The following is a 22,327-nucleotide window of genomic DNA, read 5'->3' as shown; positions in this document are numbered from 1 at the left end:
TTTAACAAGTATAAGCAGGTGCACATGGATGTGCTTCTCCTGGTTGAGATACCATGTCACACTGTCCAGCCATCAGGAAGTTCTTTACTCCTGAGACTCAAACATTTTGTCCCATTCACTGATGATACCCCAGTGCTTAAAATTGTGTTACCACACAATAATATTTATCAGTGAATAGGTGATAAAAGGGTCTACATAAACTGAAAACAAGCAAAGAATAATTACATAACTTTTAAGAAAGCTACCAGTTAACATGCTAAAAGAACTTTGTTGTGTTTACAATCTATTCATTTGGTTTTTCATACTGTTTGAACATAAGCTGGTCCGTGCACTGCAACAGGATAGAGCAGGGAGGAAATAAAACAGCCAGTCCTTGTTCTTGAGAAGATCTAAGTTTATCCTTAAGAAACTGCATGATTCTGATCAAACTAAAAGGTTAGGATTCGGATCAAACCAAAGACCTATGTGGAATAGTACTCAGGATCATAGATCTTTAAGGGCCTTAGAGCTATATAAACAAGTCATATATTTTATAAACCTCAGCAAGAACAATGAATTGGCCCTTGGTCAGGACCTAGCTATGTGATATTATGGGTAACCCTAAAAGTATTACTAGAGATTTCAAGTGCATACTCTAAGGAATGCTATGCTTTTACTTACTCTTACCCTCCCCATTTTCCTGCACCTGTGTTCCAGTGTTGTAACTGTTGTATTTAACACCCAGAGCAGATTTTTAGTCTTCTTTAGTTGTGACAGAATCATTTGGAGATTATTATGTGATAATCAGTAATAAATATTCTCTTAGTATTTTTAAATTTTAAAATTAATAAGGAAGATTGTACATTTTACGGATATCATTTAAAGTCAGTAAAATTTGTCAGGCATGAACTAAAATTTGCATTTGCCAAACAAAAATGATTCAACCTGCAGTTTGCATTGTTTCATTGTTCTTAGGTTTAAACTTAAGTAAAAATTCCAGGAGTTTGTACAGAATGTACAGTATTGTAACACAAGTTCTCTTTCCTTACCATTGCAATCCTCAAGTGATCATATTTATTTAGAATTGACTATCCAAACCAAGGGTTATGGGAAACAGTTGCATTAGGAGAAATATATTACATTGTAAATGAGTTTACTTTTTTTCAAATAGTATTTTCTCTTCAAATGAATGCCAGTAACTGAGCACAGCTGTGTCAGGAGGCCCAACTGTATAAACGTTGGTTCCCCAAATTTAACTTCCTTGCAAAATAGTGTTTATAAAAGGAAATATAAGAATTATGTTTCTAATCTGTACTATCCCAACAATTGTTTGGATTTGAGGCCAATACAAATTGTTTATGATGTAGAGAGTTCTGTCCCTAATATTACTTGAAATTGGTGGTACATGTGGATAATAAACTGACTTTGCATAGCTTCCTCATATCTTTTCATTCTTTGCACATATTGCCCACCTCATTGGCTAAACTCGCGGTGGACCATATCCACTATTCTCCCTTGGTCAGCCATCTCACTTGACCTCTGCTTCTTCTACCTGTGGACCTAGGCCTACCTGACAGAGGAATCAGGGTTTCCTCAGGCAGATGTTAGGGGTATTTTGTGGACTTTCCCAGAAGCGATCTAGATCAATGGTGGCAAACCTATGGCACATATGCTGCAGTGGGCTGTTTGTATCATTGAAAACTCTAAAAGGTTTCTGGAGTACTGTGCTTCCCTATTTCTCTTTGCCTTTAATAATATTGATTCTTCAAATCATGTTTCCTTTGCTTGTTTGCCAGGTTTAGCTTTATTATGATACGGTGTATTTGCTTGGCTTTGGTTGTTAACAAATGACAGGCAGCAAACTGAAGAGTGAAGGCATGCTTATGTATATTTCTACCTGTGGGTCTTCAAGAGAGGTTGGAATATAATATTGCTGTCACCAGCTAAGAGCTTTGGGAAATCAGGACTGACTGAAACAAAGGACAATGAAACACTTACAGTAACTGGAAATACGTAGTTTCGGCTGTTGGCACCCTCTTAAAGATGGGGCAAGATGTCAGATAGTGGTTCTCAATGCATATATTAGGGTCACCTGGAGAACTGTAACAACTACCCATGCTTGTCTCATGCCAGAGGCACTGAATGAGAGTTTCTCAGTGTAGAAGCTAGGAATCACTGATTCTAGAGTTAAGCTGGAAGTAAGGGTCACAGATGTCATGTTTTATAAACCCAGGCTGTGTGAAGTGAAATGGGCCCAGAGAGAAATAGTTGTGACCCGGGAATCAGCTAGATTTACCGGGTCAAGGCCTGGATCTGGAAGGTCTAGGAAGGAATTAGGAGGGCTAGGTAGCAGGCTGTCAGCCGCAGTAGACAGAGACACTCAGTCCGAGAGGCAAGTTGGGTTGTGGGACAGCCTCAAGCAATGGGGCCTCTGTGCAGCCCTGGAGGACAGGAGACTCATGTTCTGTGAGATGTCCCAGAAAAGCCAAACCACTGTGAAGGCCCAAAATGGACTGAGTACCTAGGACTGGAGTCTGAGTCGTCTTTTGGGTGGGTACCAGGTCACATCAGGTTGCTGGTGAGATGCTCCTCACAGAATCCACAGCCCCATCTGCTCTGTGCAGTCTCCCTGTAGTGACTTATAATGGGCCTTCCTGTGTCTTCTCCCCTATAGTGCTCAGGTCTTTCTTCACTTGAGCTTATTTTTCACCCTGGTGACAGAATGCTTCTTAAATACTTAGTTCTGCCCTTAATAATAATCCTTTAATGACTTCCTCTTCCATTCTCGTCCAGATCTTTCTAGCTTGTTTCCAGAATGCACTTCCTGCCTTCTCTTCTACTCGCCACAGACCCCTAACCAGCTTCTGCCTCAATGCTTTATGCTGACTTTCTTTTTTTTTTTTTTTTTTCGGTACTGGGCATCAAACTCAGGACCTTGCACTTGTGAGGCAGGCACGGCACCACTGAGGTAAATCCCCAGCCCATGACTCTCTTTTCCTGAATCACTATTTTTCTCGTTCCCCTCCTTCACCACCTAAATCCCTGCATATCCTACAGGGCTCTACAGTATTGCCCTTTGAAGTTACCTACATTCCCTTCCTACTCCAAGAAGAATCCTGCTCCCCTCTCTCCCCATATAAACCCTGGTGAACTTCATGAATTACCACTCTTATTTATTTACTTAGAGGTATGATTTGACTGAGAGTTTGAGATGAAGACAGATGTAAAATGGCCCAAAATGTCAAGTTTGATGGAATTAAAAAGATTACAGATGACCATCCCTGTGAATCTTGATGGTATGAAAGTATATTTGTTTTATATTATCTCATTTAATAATTATTATTCAATATTATGTATATATGCCAACTTCCCATGATGAATGTAATCACTGTGTACTGCAAACATGTACAAATACAAACAAAAATGTATAGACCTCCCAAAAAGATTATGACCCTTTAGCAATTACAAAAATCTTTAAATTGTAATCATGCAATTATACTGAGTCAGGGAAATTTGTGATAAAATTTATAAATATTGCTATGCAGAACATTTTGTGAGAGTTCAGCTGTACCAAGATGATTCATTCAAAAGATTCCATTTCTCTATGATGCAAAACCAAAGTATTTCTTTAGTTTTCATTCATAGCACTTCAGGTTTCGGGAAGACATGAATTTTAATTGGTCATGGGTATGATCAAAAGTAGGTTTCTCTGAAAAATATTTCTGTGCACTACAAGATGTAAACATCTTTTGTGTAATAACTACAAGGTAAGGAAAAGAAGCTATAATTTTTATGTCACTACTTATTTAGTTATCTCTATTTGCTCTTTTATGCATTCATTCTTTCAATAAACACATACCAAACACTTGCCATATGCCAGACACCTTGCTAGGCGCCAGCAATCCAAGTTCAACAAGGTCAAGGGTGCAGTGGCCTTGACAAGGAAATCCCCCTCCAGAGCGTACAGCGTGGCCTATGCTAAATGCCAAATCAAAAATGTGCACTCTCAGTATTGAGAACATAGGCTGCCTTGAAAATAGAAACACCAAGGCAACAAAAGAAAAATGGGAATGAATTTAAAATATTGGTCTCTGTGTACGTTATATGGTCAGTACTCAGCTGTTAAATCCAGCAAAAATTCCGTTGCTTTAATTAATTTCTTTGTGCTGATTCTTCTTGGTAAGCCTTAATTTTAACAAAGTTAATTAGATTGAAGATTAAAAATCCCATTAGTGTCGATCATTCAGTTCTTGGCTCTGTCAACAAGGTACTAAAACCTTGCTCAGTTCCAGAGGGGAAACCAGAGGGAAAAAGTGAAAAAGAGCAGTCAAGTTAGCTGTTTGGCGCTTTCCAGGACCAGACATTTTATATTGTTTCTGAGGTGATAGGCGGCTATCAGCTATCATCGCAATTTTAAAGCATGATTTTGTGCTTTTCTAGTCATTACTTATCACAGATGCTACAGACCTGTGGCCTTGTATGTTCTGAGAGGTCTGTGGTAGTGGCTATGTTTGCTAAGAACCTCTAGTGCACCTCCTCTGATGATCTAATTTGCAGGTTTTCAGGGCATAGATTTTTAATCAAGGGCCTGTTTCCACTGTTACTTTGTTTGCCTGTTTATTATAGCTAAAGACTCAATGGTGGTTAATATCTCATTCAGTGTAGAAAAGAACAAACAATTACTAGAATCATAAATTACCTGCAGGTCATAATTCTGTTCAAAATACTGGTTTGTTTGAGTTATGCTTTCTGCCTTCCCTCCTACATCTGACTTATAATAGGAAGAATTGTAGAAATTCAAACATTTATTGTTGGGATTTGCTCCCAGGAAATGACTGTGGTACTCAGGCAGCAGCTATATGGAAGACGAGGGCCCAAATTCAAACCTAGGGAGCATACCTACAGGCCTAAATGAGACACCTTGTGCACAGCAGGAAGTCATTCATGGAGAAAGAGCCAAGTGAGGTCGGAGATGATGGGAAACTCTGTGAAATCAAGTTCATATCAAGACATGGCCAAGACATGTTACTTCCTGAACAGTTGAAGGCCAGGGTAAATTTGATCGTGATTTAGGATTAGAGGAGAGAATATGCATTGTGCAGAACAGAGTTGTCCAAACAAATTCATCTCCAAACAAAGTGAGAGAAAATCAGAAAGAAAATCACAGTCCCATAAAACTTGTCAGAGATATTAGTGCCCACAAAAGATACAAAAAGTCCAAAGACAAGCAAACTAGAAGGCTAGGTTGAGAGCTTGAGTCTTCGAGGTATGTTATGTACGATTGGTGCAGCAGGAGGTACATAGTGCCACCTAGAGTGCTGTACATATAGTGAGTTATCAAGAGTGTTGAATTCACAGAAAAACCCAATTTCTATATTCCCTAATACATCTTTCCATCAACCATTGCCTATATATTCCTACCACAATACTTAGCATATTGGCATCTCTCTATATGGTGTCTACCATTAGCGCTATTACTGTTACATATGTAGCTTACCTGGGATCACAGCTGGTTGACACACAAAGTGTGAAAAAATGGGATTTCATTTATAAATGGTTTATTGTTATAATATCATGGCATAGGGAAGCCTCTGAAGAAATGGTTTTCTATGAAGAATCTATTGGTTAGCTTGGGTAGCTTCCACCTGAAGAATAGAAGCATCTGTCCCTGGGAGGAGAAAGTGGGTCTTCAGGTGAAATGTGTTCTCTTTGAGCTTCATTGAAATTATGAGAGTGAGGATGAGAGTGACAGTTTTCTCTGTGGTCCATTATTTTTCTAAACACCTAGTATTTTGGTCCCTAAATGAACATTATCTTTTCTTAACATGGCCCTTCCCCTTCCCTGCTTTGGTAAAATAATTTTCAAGGGCCGGGGATTTAGCTCAGTGGTGCCACCGCCTGCCTCACAAGCACAAGGTCCCAAGTTTGATCCCCGGTACCAAAAAAAAAAAATGTTCAAATCTTTTGCCTATGAGCCCGCATTAACACACAGCCCTGCTGTGCTAAAAATCCTCATCAAGCCTGTTGGGTAATGTATTTTATTTCCCTGAGCAAATGTATTAAGTCTTTAGTAGCACCTCTCTGCACACTCCTTATTCTGGTCCACAGCTACTGCCTACAAGAGTTTGCTTGGAAACTGCAAACCACCGCTCTGTTTGGAGTCTTACGCTCTGGTCATGTTTTTTGCATCCCAACAAAGTCAGGAAGAGGTCCCAGAGTAACAGTAAGCAAAAGAGCCAAGAGCACAGACCTCACTCAATCAGTTAATCTTTCATGACTTGGGTGGAACCACTGTTTAGAAACATGGTATCTTAACTAGCAACACACTTTGAACCTTTGAGGAGACTAGAACCTTACCCTGGCCCGTTCTCCATCATTCCCAGTAGCTGGTTACAAAATGGCTTCACATGGGTTTGTTTTGTCAAGGCATTGAGATGTGAGCTGGTGAAGGACAAGGATGATTTCTCTGGAGATCTAACTAGCGATGGCTTTGAGTCTGGCTTTCTTATGTAGAGCTTCTAAAGTTGATGGTGTGATTTTACCATTATGCCTCATTTGCTCTTTTAGTCTCTTTCTTAACCTTGAACAATACTACTCTGTTCATACTTGATATTCATGAAACCCAGCTGAGCAGAGTAAATTTTTTTGTTGTTTTATTTTTTCAGAGGGTTTCCCCTGTGTAGCCCAAGTTGATGTAGAACTCGCAATCCTCTTACATCAACCCCTTAAGTGCTGGGTTTACAGGTATGTGCCACCATGCCTGGCCAGTTTTTTAAGAGTAAGTTTTTTAAGCAAGGTTAAACAACAATTCATATCACTTGAACACTTGCAGTCCAAGAAACAAACTGGTGGGAACTCACTGATTGATGGTAACCCTTGCTTTCATTCACAGCTAGTGTTTAGCTATAACATATGCATACCCTCAGAGCCAGAAGTCAGCTTACATGTGCCAAAAAACATAAGTTGCAAGTCAGCATTCCTTGAGAGGCAGATCTGTTTCTCACTGCCCCATCTTGGCCCTTATGGATAAGAGTCTCAGCTCTTAGATGATAAGTCATTTCAGGCTCAAGTTTGAAGGAATCTCAGTTTTCTCTTGACCACACCCCACACACATACATCATTCAGAAATAAAGGTAGTAAACATGATTGGACATATAGTAGGAAGCATAGACCAAAAAATGAGATACAGGATCTTTTCTTCCTAAAGAGTAACCTATCAAGTCTTGTATATTTAGAGTGAAAGGGGCATTTGTGTTTTGAAGGAAAGGACAAAAAGGAGATAGAAAAGGAACAGATTAGGGTCAGAAAGAGATACTTGTTCTGCTTTGTGCTTGTTTTGCCAACTGTGTCATGTCTATACTGTTTTCAAATTACTGCAGGTTAAAACTACTGCATACTTAAAACGACTTAATCAGTCACCTCCATTCATTAATCATGTTAGAAAGAAAAGCCTCCAGCTCCAGGTTGGTATAATTTCAGCTTGGAAGAAAGATTTTTCTCATTAAGGTCTTAAACTTGGCTTGTTTCTTAGTTACCTAAAATTAGAATGGCTAGTTTTCCTTACGATCATATTATTAATTTATTCCAAATAATTTATTAAGCTCATACTATGTAAATTACTTTATATAAGATCTATGGGAGGAACAAAGACAGTAATGAGAATGTCAACTCCTGTATCTGCTTGAATGTCACCGCATCAAAGAAGCCTTCCCTGACCAGTCTAAATGAAGCTCACCAGCCTTGTGCAGTCATATTTTTCTTGCTTTATTTTCTGCACAGACTTGTCACTCACTATATATATATTTTTTTATTAGTGGTATTCTAAAGAAATTTTTAGTTTCCCGCTAGGTAGGAGAATATCAGTTCCAAGGAAATATACTTTGTTCTTATTTTGTATACTTACATAACTACCAAATGTTATGAACATTTGGGATTTTTCTGTTTGCTTTGGGGGGTGTTAGTGGTGCTACTGGGGATTCAATCGGGGGCATTGTACCACTGAACTGCTTCTTTAGCCCTTCTTATTTTGAAGTAGTGTCTTGCTAAGTTGCCTGGGTCGGGCTTGAAATTTGGATTCTCCTGCCTCAGCCTCCCAAGTAGCTGGGATTCTAGGCATGTGCCACCACTCCCAAAACAATCATTATCCTTCCTAAGGAACCTGGAAGAGATTAAGTGATTGCACATACATATGATATTAAAAATAAATATAAGCATGTGGAAAATGTGTTCTCATGACTTTGGTGCTGCTACTGGCTGCATTTGACTTTCATGTGAGAGGATGTGCTCCTGGGATGAAAGAACCCTGATGTTACAGAGACATTAGGTGCTCAGTCAGTAGGGTATGACCTTGAGCCAATCACACCTTCATTGTAGAGATAGCTCAGAATTCAAAATGGAGCTGGTAGAGCCCTTCAATATCTTTAAGCCCCAGAATTATATTTAAATATAATTTGTGCAACAGAGTAAAGCAAAGCTGGAGATTAGAGTAGGCAGGGATGTGTGTGTGTGTGTGTGTGTGTGTGCATGTGCATACACCCATGCATGCCAGTGCATACCTGTCTGAAGACTTCATTACCTACTCCAAATAGTTTACAAACCATAAATTTAAGGGAATAGAATGATACCTTTGCCTGCTTTGAAATTCTATGAAAAATTGTGAATGAGGTCATTCATTCACAGGTTTTTCTAAATCTATGATTTAGAAAATAGTAATTACATAAAAATACAAGACATTTTGAAGTTTAGTCAGTCCAGTTGCATCTAAAGTAAAAAGTGAAAGGCTCCTTCACCTGCCACCCACTTCCCCTGTTCCCCACCCGACCCAAGGTCTATTGGGAGAATGTGAAACTTTCCAAATCTTCACTTTTGCGTTTATTTTATATGTAAATGACGGGTGAGACATTTACATAAATTGGATTATATTATAGTTATTATTCTATACCTTTTCCATTTGACAGTAAATCAGAGTGATATACCTGATCTTTATTGAGAGCTGAACAGTATTGATAAACATATGGGAAATCCTATTTGCCCTATGCATCAATAGTCCTGGGAATTATCAAACTTTCAAATGTCTTCTTTCAGAAGGGCAAATTTGACATATTTTGTTTTTTCAGTTTATTTCCTCTCATTCTCATTCATCTAAGCGTTGTATAGTGGCAAGGTAGGTGTGTCATTATTTGTAATGTTGAAGGTAAACTAAGGTCTGGAAAAAGTGTGAATATTTTAACCATGGAATCTGCTTAGCAGAGTTACTATTATGCTTTATTTTGTTGTGGTGGCTTTGTTTGTTTACAGTACTGAGCACTGAACCCAGAACCTTCAAACTGAACTGTATTCCCAAATCCTTTAAAAAAATATTTTTTTTTGAAACAGTCTTGCTAAGTTGCCCAGGATAGGCTCCAACTTGTGATCCTCCTGCCGTGGTATTCCAGAGTGCTGGAATTAAAGGCCTGCACCCAGTTTATGCTTTGCATTTCTTTGTTGTTTTGTTTTGTTTTTGGTACCGGGGATCAAACTCGGATCCTTGCGCTTGTGAGGCAGGCAGCAGAACCACTGAGCTAAATCCCCGGCAACACTGCATTTTTGATAAGAAATTTAGTCCTTAAAGCAATTTTCTTCTGATATTCAAACATATTTTCATGGGCTCATATTCCTTAGTCACTTTAGATAGAGAATATTTTATTAATTAGAGGAAACTTGTGGTTCTCATGATAAAGTATAAATAAAATTTTAATTTTAATTATTTCTACCTTGATTTAAATTGCCAGATCTTGAAATTATGAAGTCCCAGAATTTTTTAAAACATTTTTGACAATTTACTTGTCAGTTTAGTAGATATTGTTTTCCTTTTAAAACAAAACCAAACCAAATATCAAGTTCTTCTAGCTTCTTATTTTGTGCACCAGTTTATAGAGTAAGTTTCCAAACCAATCCATCATAAGAAGGCATGGAACTCCTAAGTAAATGCCAGTAAAAAGGAATAGATTTAGTAAGATTAATAACCACTTTAATTTATAGTACTCTCTTTCCCAAAGACATTTGGGAAGATTTGCAAACATTTGAACCAAAATACAGTTTAAACCACAGGGATACAGATATGTAAAATTGCTAAAAAACATAAAATATGAGCCTCATATAGTGGCCCTTCATATTCAGAGATGACACATTCATATTATATAGTTATCAGTTCAACAAGTTTTTACTGCATTTTATTTGTTCTCCCCAAAGCCTTATTTTTGATAGATGATGCCTAAGATATATAGGGAGCGTCCTTCCAATATCACGTGAGTGATGAAAAGCAAAACAAAACAATTTATCAAATCACACTGCATACATCCCTATAAATTTGGAGAGTGATGAATCTGTAAGCCCATACAACTTGACACATCATGTATTCATCAAAGGTAAAGGCTCAAACATCTCAAACACTGCCGTTGACAGGAAGGCTGGTATTGCTTGGGAAAAGAAAAGAAAAAGAATCACTCCCTCAAACTACTCCTGTGCTGTATGAGTTCTCTTCACTCTGGAAAATTAAGCAATTATCTATAGCATTCGAGTTCAGAGATGTACAGAGAATCTGATATGACTCTTTCAAGAGGATGATGTCACTAAATTCTTAACGAAATGAAGTTACAAAGTCACCTACTATGTGTAATGTTATATTTAATATTTGTAGCTGTTGATGTAGTGCTATAAATCAAACACTTCTTTATGTGAGAAAAGAACTAAATACGCATTTTTCCCATCTTGCTTTATGGAAGGAAAACAGTGATTTCTTCTATCACAGATATTTTGTAAGTACATATAAGAAACCTTAGTGACTTAGTGAGATCCTGTCTCAAAATAAAAACTAAAAGAGAGGGAGGGTTGGGGATGTAATGCAATGAGAAGGTCCTGGGTTTAATCCCCAGTACCAAATAAACACACACACACACACACACACACACACACACACACACTCCCCCTAACTTCAGTTTCTGATGGAAAGTTGTCCCTTTAATGAAAATTAAAGATGGGTTTTATCCCATGTCATTTGATGAGTAAACTAATAAATTATTGCAGTGTGCTTTAACACAAAAGGATCAGGTAAGAATTATCTTCCCTACTTGTTTCAAGGCCTGAAGATCTTTAAAGGTCACTATTGTCGCCACATCCTAAAACATTTGTTTCTTAGGAGTATTAGGACACTGATGGCTTTTTAGGGTCTTCTTTGTGTTCCAAATATCAACAAATCAATCTTTCCAGCCCCTGGTTTACACTATGGTGTTCCTAGTAGTAGCACATTTTCTACCATAAGAGGGTTAACATAGTAGACATAGTCCCTGAAGGAATGAGTAATTCTGCCCCAATTTCAAATTACTCCATTATTATGTGAAATACTTTTTGTTTGATTCTTTCAAAACTAGAATTCCAGTAGCATAATTTGGTACATAGTGATAGCTTTTCTTTTTCTTTTTTTTCTATTAACCTGGTCATTCAAAGGTTTTACCATCTTTGAGAAGAAATAGCTATATTTAATTAAGAAAACTATCTTTCAAAGCAATTTGGTGAATTGCTCTGATAATGTGAAAAAGTGGCTTCTTTCTCCAACAACCTGGTAACTTTGAATTTGAAGGAGAAGCTAGTAACAATATGGGAATGAAACGTGTCTGTAAAGCTGAAAAGACCTTTAATATAGAACAAGTTACTATGTTAGGAGAATATATTTCACTTGACTTTCCCAGATTAAAAAAAGGTATGCTACCTTAATAGAACTTATTTATTTATTTATTTATTTATTTTATTTTTGGTTTTTTGAGACAGGGTCTCCTTATGCAGTTCAGACTGGCTTCGAACTCACTATGTCACCTAGGTTGGCCTCAGACTCACAGTGATCCTCCTGCCTCAGCCTCCCAAGTGCTGGGATTACAGGCATGCGCCACCACACCCAGAAACAGAACCTTTTTTTTTTTTTTGGTACCGGGGATTGAACTTGGGTCCTTGCACTTGCACAGCAGGCCGCGAAACTACTGAGCTAAATCCCTGGCCCCAGAACTTTTTTTTTTAATAGCCAACAGTATTGTTTGGTCCTGTGCATAATTTTTTAAAAAGCCCAGCAAGGCTGTAACAAACCAACTAATCATGATGTTAAATAATAGTGATACTCAATATTATTGAAACTCCAAACAAATAAGTGACTGGATTGGCTACTAGACAATTTTTCTCTTGGTTTAATGCTCTAGTATGCTCTCCTCATTCATCTTCATTAAATGTTTTAAGCTAATGTCACCAAAACCTAACCATTCTGCAGAACTCAAACACATTCTCCTGTGTCCAGTTTTGATCCTGCCTTTCGCATTTCCTCAGGAAGACAGACCTTGTGGGTTATATCCTTCCTAAAATGCATTTGGGATCACATGAAAAAGTAGATTCAACTGGAGATGTAAAGTTTATTTGTTTAGCTCAAGTACAGTTAGTGATGCAAACCTAAAACAGTGTTATAAAAGAGAAAAATGATATGCATGTGCATGTGTGTTTAGGTGTATATGTTATATTTATACAAGTTTTTCCTTTTTCATAAAAAACTTATGCCCTAAAACAAGAACTTCCTTGTGCCTCTTAGTTGTGTAGTGAATAATCATTTTTAAAAACTAATGCATATTACTTTTGCTTTCATTTCTAGAAAGAAGTAATGGCAAAGATTTGTTTACATTTATTTGTTTATTTTCCATTGATATATAAGATGTAGGCATTTATTATGCACAGCAGGATGTGTAGAAGTTTATATATACATTGTGCAAGGACTAAATCTAGCTAATTAATGTGTACATGACCTTCAGTAGTTACCATTTTTGCGGGCAGAACACTTTTATCTATTCTCTTAGTGTTTTTCAAGAATATGAAAAAGGATTTTTAATGTCCAAATTGATAAAAATCATTAGTAGTTTCTAGATTGATTACTGTGTTTAAGGCACTGTCCTTCAAGTATCTTATCTCACTTAACCCTCACAATTAGGTCCACATTGGGTTTCATTTCATTTCACAGATGAATTAAAGAGAGGAGGATTGGGAGGCTGCACTATCCTTCTCCAAGGCCACCGGACTTTTCACAAAAGGCAAACCTGGGATTCATCCGAAGTCCAACTGACCAGGGCACGGGGCTCTCTACCTCGTTTTCCCCCAGGCCTGCCTCCTGTACTACTTATTCCTGAGAACAAGTTTGCTGTCAGCTATGTAACAGAGCCTACAAAGTTCTGATGGGATCTGGAACCCCTGCCCTTACCCTGCCTGATTCCTCAAATTTCTCTCCTCAAAGGCACCCTCCCTCAGGTGTTCCAGTCATGTGTTATTCCTGGGCAGAGCTGCCTGCCACCCACCCTAGGTCACCTATGTGTTCCCCTGACCAAGGATGCTCTTCTCAGCCCCACCCCTGACTAACCCCTGGGATCTGACCTCTTCTCTCTAAACTTCCTGTCACTCAGTTGATTATGTGTTCCTGTTATCCTCTCTCACAGCACAGAATCCTGTTCATTTCTTTCTCTCCAGTTGTAATTCTGCATTTTTAAATGTATGTAGGTCATTTGATTTATTTTTCCTCAATAGACTGCAGACTATGTAATGATTCTTTGGCTTACCTCTCTTTCCATAATGACAGGGACAATTAGTGAGACTCAAATATTTCTTAAATGTGTGAGCTGAATTACTCATTCTGACTCTTTCTCTAAAATATATCATTAAAGGGACATTTAGAATAATTTTGTGGTTTTTATTTGTTATGGAAGAAATGTATCTTTATTACTGAAAAGGTGAAAAACTCAGAAAAGCACAAAAAAGAAAACGAAAATTGACCATAGTTCCAATATACAACAATTACAATATACAATTACAATTAATTTAGCATTGTGGTGTATATGTTTCAATTCATTTTTCTTTCAGTATTCACAAAGTGATTTTAGGGCAGTGTTAGGACAAACATGTGATTACTATGCACAAAGCCCTTAATTCCATCCTCAGCACCAAGAAAAAATCATTTTAAACAGAGCATTAAAAATTGTTTAGCTAGAAAATATAAATTTGGGTGTTTTCACCATAAAGAAATGCTAAGTGGCTGGCAGTGATCAGGTATCCTGGGAGGCTAAGGCAGGAGGATCACAAGTTGCAGTCCAACGTAGGCAACTTAGGGATTTACAGAGACCTTGTCTCAGAAGGCCAGGGGAGGCTGACTGGGGACACAGCTCAGTGGAAAGGCCCTGGATTCAATCCCCAGTACTGCAGAATTTCTTTTAAAGATAAAAGAAAAAATGATAAATGTTTGAAGAGATACATATTTAAACATTATACCTTGTATACATGTATTGAAATAGTAAATGGTACCCAACTAGTACACACAATTTTTGTTTCATATGTCAATTAAATTTAAAATTTTTCTTAGAGAAAATGTATTACAGAAAGAATATGTTAACTTTTCTGCTACTGGAAGTATAGTATCTCTGTGTTGGCACTAACTAGGCAGTCATAAAAAATTTTTTAAAGTTTGTGTTAAAATTTTTGAAGTAAGCCTAAAGATAAAGCAGGTTAGCTGAATTAAAATAATTTGTCCAAACTGAGTTTTCTTATAATGCATGATATTAAATATTGGCATTCTCTTTTTTTAGAATTCCTTTCTCCAGCATTTTTGCCTTTTGAAACCCTACTCTTTTATTGCCTGTAAAACATCTCCCCTGTAAAGCCTTTCCAGAGCACTTCATAAGAACACGATCTCTAATCTCCAAAACAAGAGAATATTTTATACCTCATAGAGCCATAATCTCCCCTTAATCATTTCACCCTTTCTTGAGGATGACTCCTACAGTTGGGCAAATCATAGCTTTTCATGTGGGTACTGCACCCAGAAGCTGCCCCAGTACTTAGTAAACAGTAGGCACTAAATAAATGCCTGCTGAATGGATTGATAAATACTAATGTGCATCTCACTGGCAGTCATGGATTAGCACCATTTTCGTATATTACACATAGGAAATAATTATATAAGTTGCTGGGTTTTAATTCACTGGCCAGCCACGGTCTGAGAGCTTCTTTTATGATGATGCTAATGTGACTGGCAGAGACAAATTGTAATTCTATGCACAACCAAGCCAAATTGCAGTTGGCTTAGGTTCCTTAGGACAAACTAATTATGCCATTATTTGATTGGTATTTCAACTCTATATTCTGTCTCCATATTTCTTATACTTCAGTGCCCTTAGGACAGGCAAGAATTTATAGGCAAAGCAAAGGTGCAGCAAAGGTATGTACTTCTCTCATAGAGAATAAAGCTGAGCGCAGAGCCCTGTCCTGTCAGGTCTCACAGATCTTTGTAAGTGCATTTCTTAACATCTCTGCACTCATCAATCAAAAGCCAGCGAAACTTGGATAACAATCTAGGGCAAGGCGAGGCTTTAGATATGTGAAGCCTGCAGGTCAGGCAGCTGAACCCCAAACTCTTATGCTGTGAAGACCTATACAAATTCTAGTTTCCCCGTTGCCTAAGGAAAGACAAGTTTTTTGCTTCTCCTTAGTCTTGATTTCTTTCCTTCTTTCTGTAAGAGAGGGTAATAAAATCTGCTTCACAGGGTGGCTGTAAAGATGAGATAATCTATTTGGAGCACTTAGCACAGTATCTGACATAAATGGGCTCTAGAAATAATAGCTAGTATTATTAAATTGATCCAGAAACAGTAGCAGTATGCATGTATGTGTGTGTAAATATGTACGATGTGGCATAAAAAAGTAGTGAACTCATGTTGGCTGGATGAGTCAGATCTCAAATAGATGGGTCTGTTCTCAAATCTTGCCTTGGATTCCTCAGTGCACACATGTTCGTGTGCACACACATGCATACTCACATCGCTTGCTGACCTCAGGCAGGGATTGTGTGTGTGATTTGAGGACAGAAATGGGAAGCAGTCCCGGCAGCTCTTTTCCATCCCGGCCTGGATGGATCTAGAAACTCTCCAATCTTGCTGGAGAGGACCGTGACTGGGGACAGCGTTGCTGCCGGGTGGTGAGTGTTGGGCAATATAGGAGGGAATTTTGAGTGGTGGGAGATAGGCAAGAGAGATGCATGGAGATGCCAGATTTGAAAAGACAGAAATGAAAGTGTTGATCCTCAGAGAAAGGATGAAAAGTAAAACCAATGCCATCTCTTTCTTTCCTTTTCCTGACTATTAAACAGGACTATGTGTCATTTGAAGTTTGGTTACAGGTTGATAGAGGATAGAAGAAAGGGTGGGGGGAGAGGGAATGGGGAGCAAGAGGGAAAGGGAAGGAGTGAGGGAGGGAGAGAGAAAGGGAGAGGGGAGCAAGCACGCTAGAATTTGAAGGATTCTGTAGGAATGACCTAGAAAAATATTTCCTTGGTATCTGCAACTTTCAGGAACTAGAAGTGTTGGTTGACTATTTAATGCCTCTTTATAAAAATGATGTGTAGATCAAGGAGGTCCTCTCCAGAAATAGCAAAGAGAAGTGAATCATGGTAGGTCATATTTTAGGAGCTTTATAGTCTTATTCAGAAATGACTGTGGTTGAGTCCATCTCTCAAAACTCCTGAGTGAAGCCTCCATTTGTTCACCCATTCATTCATTCATTCATTCATATAGCTGCTTTTTTTTTTAGCATTTAAACATTGTCAAACCCTGTGCTAAAAGCTGGGAAAATAGATAAATTTAAGACACATCAGTAGATCTTCACTAATAGTAGAACAAAATGAATTAACATATGATTCCACACTATTATAAATAAATTTTGTTTATGAAGTGAAGTATCAGCCTCCTCTTAACTATTTAAAAAATTAGCAAAGATGAAGTATTTGTCATTTTGGGGCATGATGTTGGGAACTCTATCTGGTTTGTGGCCCCTAACTTTCTGGCTGTTGCTCTGTGCTCTGGTTCCTTACTTCCATAAAGTTAGCGGCTCTGCTCAACCATGCCCTTCTACCGTGGGCCAACTAAACATGGACTGAACCCTCTGAAACTGTGAGCCAAAGTAAACTTCTCTTCCTTTAAGGTATAAGTGTCAGGTATTTTGTCCCAACGAAAGGAAAGCTGGCCAACATACTAAATATCTTCCTAAGGAATTTGTGCTTTTTTGTTTGGTTCAAGGAGCCAGTAATTGTTTTTAAGCAGCAAAGTGGCATAATTTGCTTTTATATTTTGGGTGAATAGGGTATTTGTCCATTTTCTCTTGCTATTCCAAAATAAGCTGGTTACTTTATAGAATAAAGAGTTTTCTTTAAAGTTCAGTTTTGGAGGCTGAAAGTTCAAGATTAGACAGACCCATCTGATTTACCTGTGGTGAGGATGGTATGGTGGGTAGCGTCACATTGGTAGAAGTATATGCAGAAGAGCTCACATGGTCAGACAGGAATCCATAGATATTCAGGGACCAGGATCACTCTTTTTGTAATGATTCATTGTCACAAGAATTAAATGGGGTCACAAGAGAAGTGCATTACCTCTTCTGAGGATGGAGCTGATTGCCTTGCACTAGGCCCCACTTCTTAACTTCCACCACCTCATTATTGCCACACTGGAGACCAAGCTTTCTGCACAGGAATCTCTGGGACACACCCTCAAACCTATATTCAAACCATAACAAATGGAAAGGATAGAATTGGTTTATGCCTTATAAAAATTGCATAAACTCTCTGAGCTTTAGTTTGCTCATCTATAAAATGGAGACAACAAGAGAACTCATCTTACATCATCATGCAGGTTAAAAGAAATCATGAAAAGAATTTATCACTGTGCCTAACCCAGTAATAATCTATCATTATACCAAGAGGCTGAGGCAGGAGGACTATTTGAGCCTAGAAATTTATGACTAGCCTGGGAAACATAGCAAGGCCTTGTCTCTAAATAAATGAATGAGATTTGACAATCATAGAATCCGTTGTATATAGAGGAGAATCTTGCTATTGGTTTTCTTTCCTTCACAGAATGCTTTTTCTGTATAGACTTATGGGCTACAGTTAAATTTATTTTTTCTAAAGTATGCACTTCATATTAAAGGCATACCCTTCCAGGACAGACGGGTCCACATTCCCTAAATATCTCTATTAGTGAACCATTGTAGCTGAGTGTCACAGCTTGTAGGGGAGGTGACCATGAGTTCAACAAAATTGGAACAAATGCTAGAAACTACAGTCAGATTTGACAAATCAACAGAAATCCTGCAGGAGCTGTGATTTCCAATCTGCACCAGCTCTGTTCCCCTTTACCCTCCATACAAATTTAAATGTATTAAAAGGATTATTAACAATATTAAACAGTTTAACAAAAATCAGCCTAAGCAACACAAACCATCTGGATATAGCTGGGATCAACTGCTCCAATTCCATTATAATGGAAATACAATTCAAATCATCTCTGAATCTCAAACAGAAAAAGAAAGAAAATGAAAACTGGCTTACTTGCAAACCAGTGGCAATAAATCATCCCAGAGTTTTTAAGGTAATAGACACCAACTTTCAAGGAGACTAAATTGGCCTCTGTGGCAGATTTGGCTGTCTCATTACCAACATTTACAATGTTCTGTTTAATTTTGTCAGCATTTGAATCTAGAAGACACTTAGGACATTTGACACAACTCTTCGTGTTCAACAAGGGCCATCATCACACTCTTTAGTCTGTTGGGAATGCATGCACATTGTGGTAACCTCCTATTCCTGTATTAACAGAAGTTCCCACCAAGGATTTTATCTTTCAAGCTTCTCTGAAATCTTGCAAATTGCAGTTTATGGTGACAGTGTTTTACTATCAGTTAAGTTGAAGAACTGCAAAACATTGTACATGGGTTTTTTTTCACATTTGGAGACCTGTATTAAGTTTCCCTCAATCGTCTGAAAATTCCAAAGTTTTTTCAACCTTTCACTGATAAGTTTTGTGAAATTTCTCATCACATTTTCCAAGTTAGCCTCTGTCCTTATAACAAAGCCAAGAACAAGAATGATGTTTCAGACTCCAAAGTATTGATCCATAACGTGCAGGTACCCACTGCCAGTTCCTGAGTCAGTCCTGCCTAGCCAAGATGATGCCTTTCAGAATGGTGGTAGATGGTGCTCAAATGGCTCCTAGTGGTCCTTGCCTCCTGCTAGTCATGCCTCCTTTGCTCCCCTCCCCTTGAGCATGCGTTGGCCTCTTTGACTTGTGTCTAATCAGTAGAAGACAGCAGAATGACAGAGTGGACCTTCCAAGATTAGGTAGCAAAATGACTACGGCTTCACTCCTTGTCACTCACTCTGAGGAAATCAACTCGGATGTTTTGGGCATCCCTGCAGAAAGCCCACTTGGCAAAAGATCAAGGTCTGCAGCAACCCCACTCCACTGAGCCTTTGAATGAGACCACAGCCTCAAGCAACACTTGAGTATAGTTCTATTGGTTGTGTTCCTGAACATAGAAATTGTAAGATAATAAAATGTTTATGGATTTAAACTCTCAGTTTAGGGATAATTTGTTACATAACAATGATAACTAATACAGAATACTAAAACTTTAGATCCTGGGAATATGAGTATGTATATATATCAGTATATGAAATTCCTGCCTATGCCATGTTTAGTTAAGTGGCTATGTTCAAGTTAACTTTTATAAACCTCCATTTTCTCATCTGCAAAAAAGCTACAATAATAAAAACTACCTCCCTCATATAGTAAATGGTTTCTTGAGGATTCATTGACATAATGTATGCAAAGTGCTGATAGACTCCCTGGCTCACAATAAGTACTCAGTGTTAGTTTTTAAATTGTGCTTATTATTGTGTTTAAATTGTGTTTATTATCTTTAATATTATTATTTTTTCAATATTGGCTTTTGCCTTGGATTTTATCCTTAATCTTTTACTGTTGGCTCTCCTTGAGTGGATCTCATACACTTCAGTACTTTAATTCTCACCTCTGTGCACTGGTACCCAACAAGCCCCTATATTTCCAATAAACTCAGGATGCTCCTTTACTGCTGCCTATTTGATATCTCTACCAGGCTCTCCCATGCATAGTATCTCAACTCTGAAATGCAGAGTTTGAGCTCCGACTTTTTCTTCTACCCCAGGTATTACTTCTTACTCAGAAAAAGACATGATCTAAAAATCCTATTCTGAGTATGAGTAAGTATATGTTAAACTTTTAAAACAACCACTGCAAGTATACTGTGATCTATATACAAGGACAGTCATCATAATGTTTCATTAAGACTTAAGAATCATCTTAGGTGTCTCTCAATAGGAAATCTGCTAAGTAATTGATAAATAATAATAACAAACATTTGAATACTATGTACAAACAAAAGTATACGTATACACACATATTTAGTATTGCTTAAATCACTACAACAACTCTGTACTCATCTAGTGATATACTGCACAGCCCATTTTAAAGAATACTGTAATTACACATTTACTGGTATGGAAAGATAATTATGAAATACTGTAAAATTAGAGGACCAAATCATTGAAATATACATATAATAGCACAATATTAAAATAAACATCAAGGTGAATATATATAACAAATAGTTTTTATTACAGGCAATCATTTACATGGCTTTGTAATGCAGAAATTTTCAGTTACCACTGTTCAATGAAATTATTCCACTTTCCTAATAATAATTCAAATATCAGTCACATAGTATATTACTGTGAAAAATAAAGCATAAACATTATTGCTAGATCTTCAGTCCAGAAATCACTATGTCAATAAGAGCTGTACACCATGGTCAATAACCAATCACTTTCTCCCAGGTTTCTCTGTGATCAGTCACTGCACAGTTGTGATTTGGTTTGTGCATGTGTGTAGCTGTCTCCTCTTTGTGTCCTAGTAATAATGCTATGTGACAAACTGGCCCTTGAGCGAGGGAGTTGACCAGAAAAGATGAAATTGTAGCACAGAAAGAAAAAGTGACAGTGCTAAAAGTGAGATTCAAATCTAACACAAATAGATATAGGAGAAGCATGTGAGCACGGGAATGTTGACACTGCTGTCACTGGAGAGACTAGATGTGTGACCAGAAGAGCTTAGTGAGATGAATGCTTTAACTCAAATTAGCAAAATGCTTGTGATGAAAAGGATAAACATCTCCCAGGGGACATTACAACAGATTACTTCACATCAAAGAAACTCTGAGATATTTCATGTTGAAAGTGCAAAGGATAAAATGCTGGAAGCTGATCCAAACCTAGACAGAAGTGTAGCAGCTTAAAATCATAGATAAGATACTCGCTCCATATCATAAATTATAAGAAAAGAAGAAAGCAAACACTGTGCTCAGTACTGTTGATGAGTGTTTATTTAAAAAATAATTTCTCATTATTTCTAATGTTTTAAACTACAGTCTACTAAATAAATACTGATTTTACTTTTTTTCATTTCTGTATATACTAATAGCTAACAGTAAGTGAGATTTTAATGCTTTGAAAATAAATTTCAAAACATCATAGAGTAATTGTAATTTTTCCATTGGTTAATAAGGTCATGCTAGCATCTGAATGTTTCTGTCCCCCAAAATGGATATGTCTAAATCCTAACCCTTAAGGTGATGTTATTAGGAGGAAGGACCTTTGGGAGGTGTCCAGGTATTGGCATAGAGCCCTCATGAACAGAGTTAGTACTGTTATAAAAAGAAATCTCGTGCCTTTTCTACCATGTATGGACACAGCTAGAAGGCACCATGCATGAGCCAAAAGTGGGCCCTCATCAGACTCTTTGATCTGCACATATCTCCAGAAATATGAGAATTATGAGAAATTATTTTCTGCTGTTTATAAACCACCTAGTTTACTGTATTTTGTTATAGCAGCTCAGACCAAGGCTGATTACTTTGAAATTTTGTTTGCACAGTCCTCTCTCTCACACACACTCTTTCCCTTCCCTTCCATCCCTCTCCTCCTCTTTATGGTGCATGGGATTGAACCCAGGGCTTCACACATTCTAGGCAAGCATTGCCATCCCCAGTCCATATGCAGTCAATTTTATAGCTCCACACTATGATGCAAAGCAAAAACTATCTGTATATTAGTACAAAAGGATGTACATTGGATGTTAATAATATCTACTTTGGGGTGACTGGATTACAGGTTACATGTTTTGCTCATCTTGATTCTATAATGTTTCTACAGTGGATACAGAATTTTTTTTTTTTTTTGGTACCGGTACCAGGCATTGAAGTCAGGTCCTTGCACTTGCAAGGCAAGCAGCAGAACCACTGAGCTAAATCCCTGGCCCTAGATACAGATTTTTAAAACCAAATTTAAATTTTTAATGCTTTCTTTCTTTAACGTACATTTTGGAGCCCCACTCATGCCTGATAATATGATGAGTGCGGATATTTTAAATGA

At 37.7% G+C, this 22,327-nt stretch overlaps 1 protein-coding gene across 9 annotated transcripts in view; it reads left to right on the top strand.

Moving 5' to 3' along the window:
• The window catches only part of Cyp7b1 (cytochrome P450 family 7 subfamily B member 1), a 189,628-nt gene that overhangs the window by 112,575 nt on the left and 54,726 nt on the right, over positions 1-22,327 (top strand). The window contains exon 1 of one of the 9 annotated variants that reach the window (XM_013071244.3): positions 3,179-3,275. The exons of the other annotated variants lie outside the window; for them this stretch is intronic. The gene's annotated coding sequence lies outside the window, so the exon portion shown is untranslated. Of the gene's footprint in view, positions 1-3,178; positions 3,276-22,327 lie in introns of those variants that run through there. 9 annotated transcript variants of the gene reach the window in all.

Source organism: Heterocephalus glaber, unplaced genomic scaffold (assembly GCF_053883595.1).
Source record: "Heterocephalus glaber isolate CG9 unplaced genomic scaffold, H.glaber_assembly_v1.0 deba00001553, whole genome shotgun sequence".
NCBI classification, from domain to species: domain Eukaryota; kingdom Metazoa; phylum Chordata; class Mammalia; order Rodentia; family Bathyergidae; genus Heterocephalus; species Heterocephalus glaber.
Note: the sequence above shows the minus strand (reverse complement) of the source record. Positions and strands in the feature narration are given on the sequence as shown.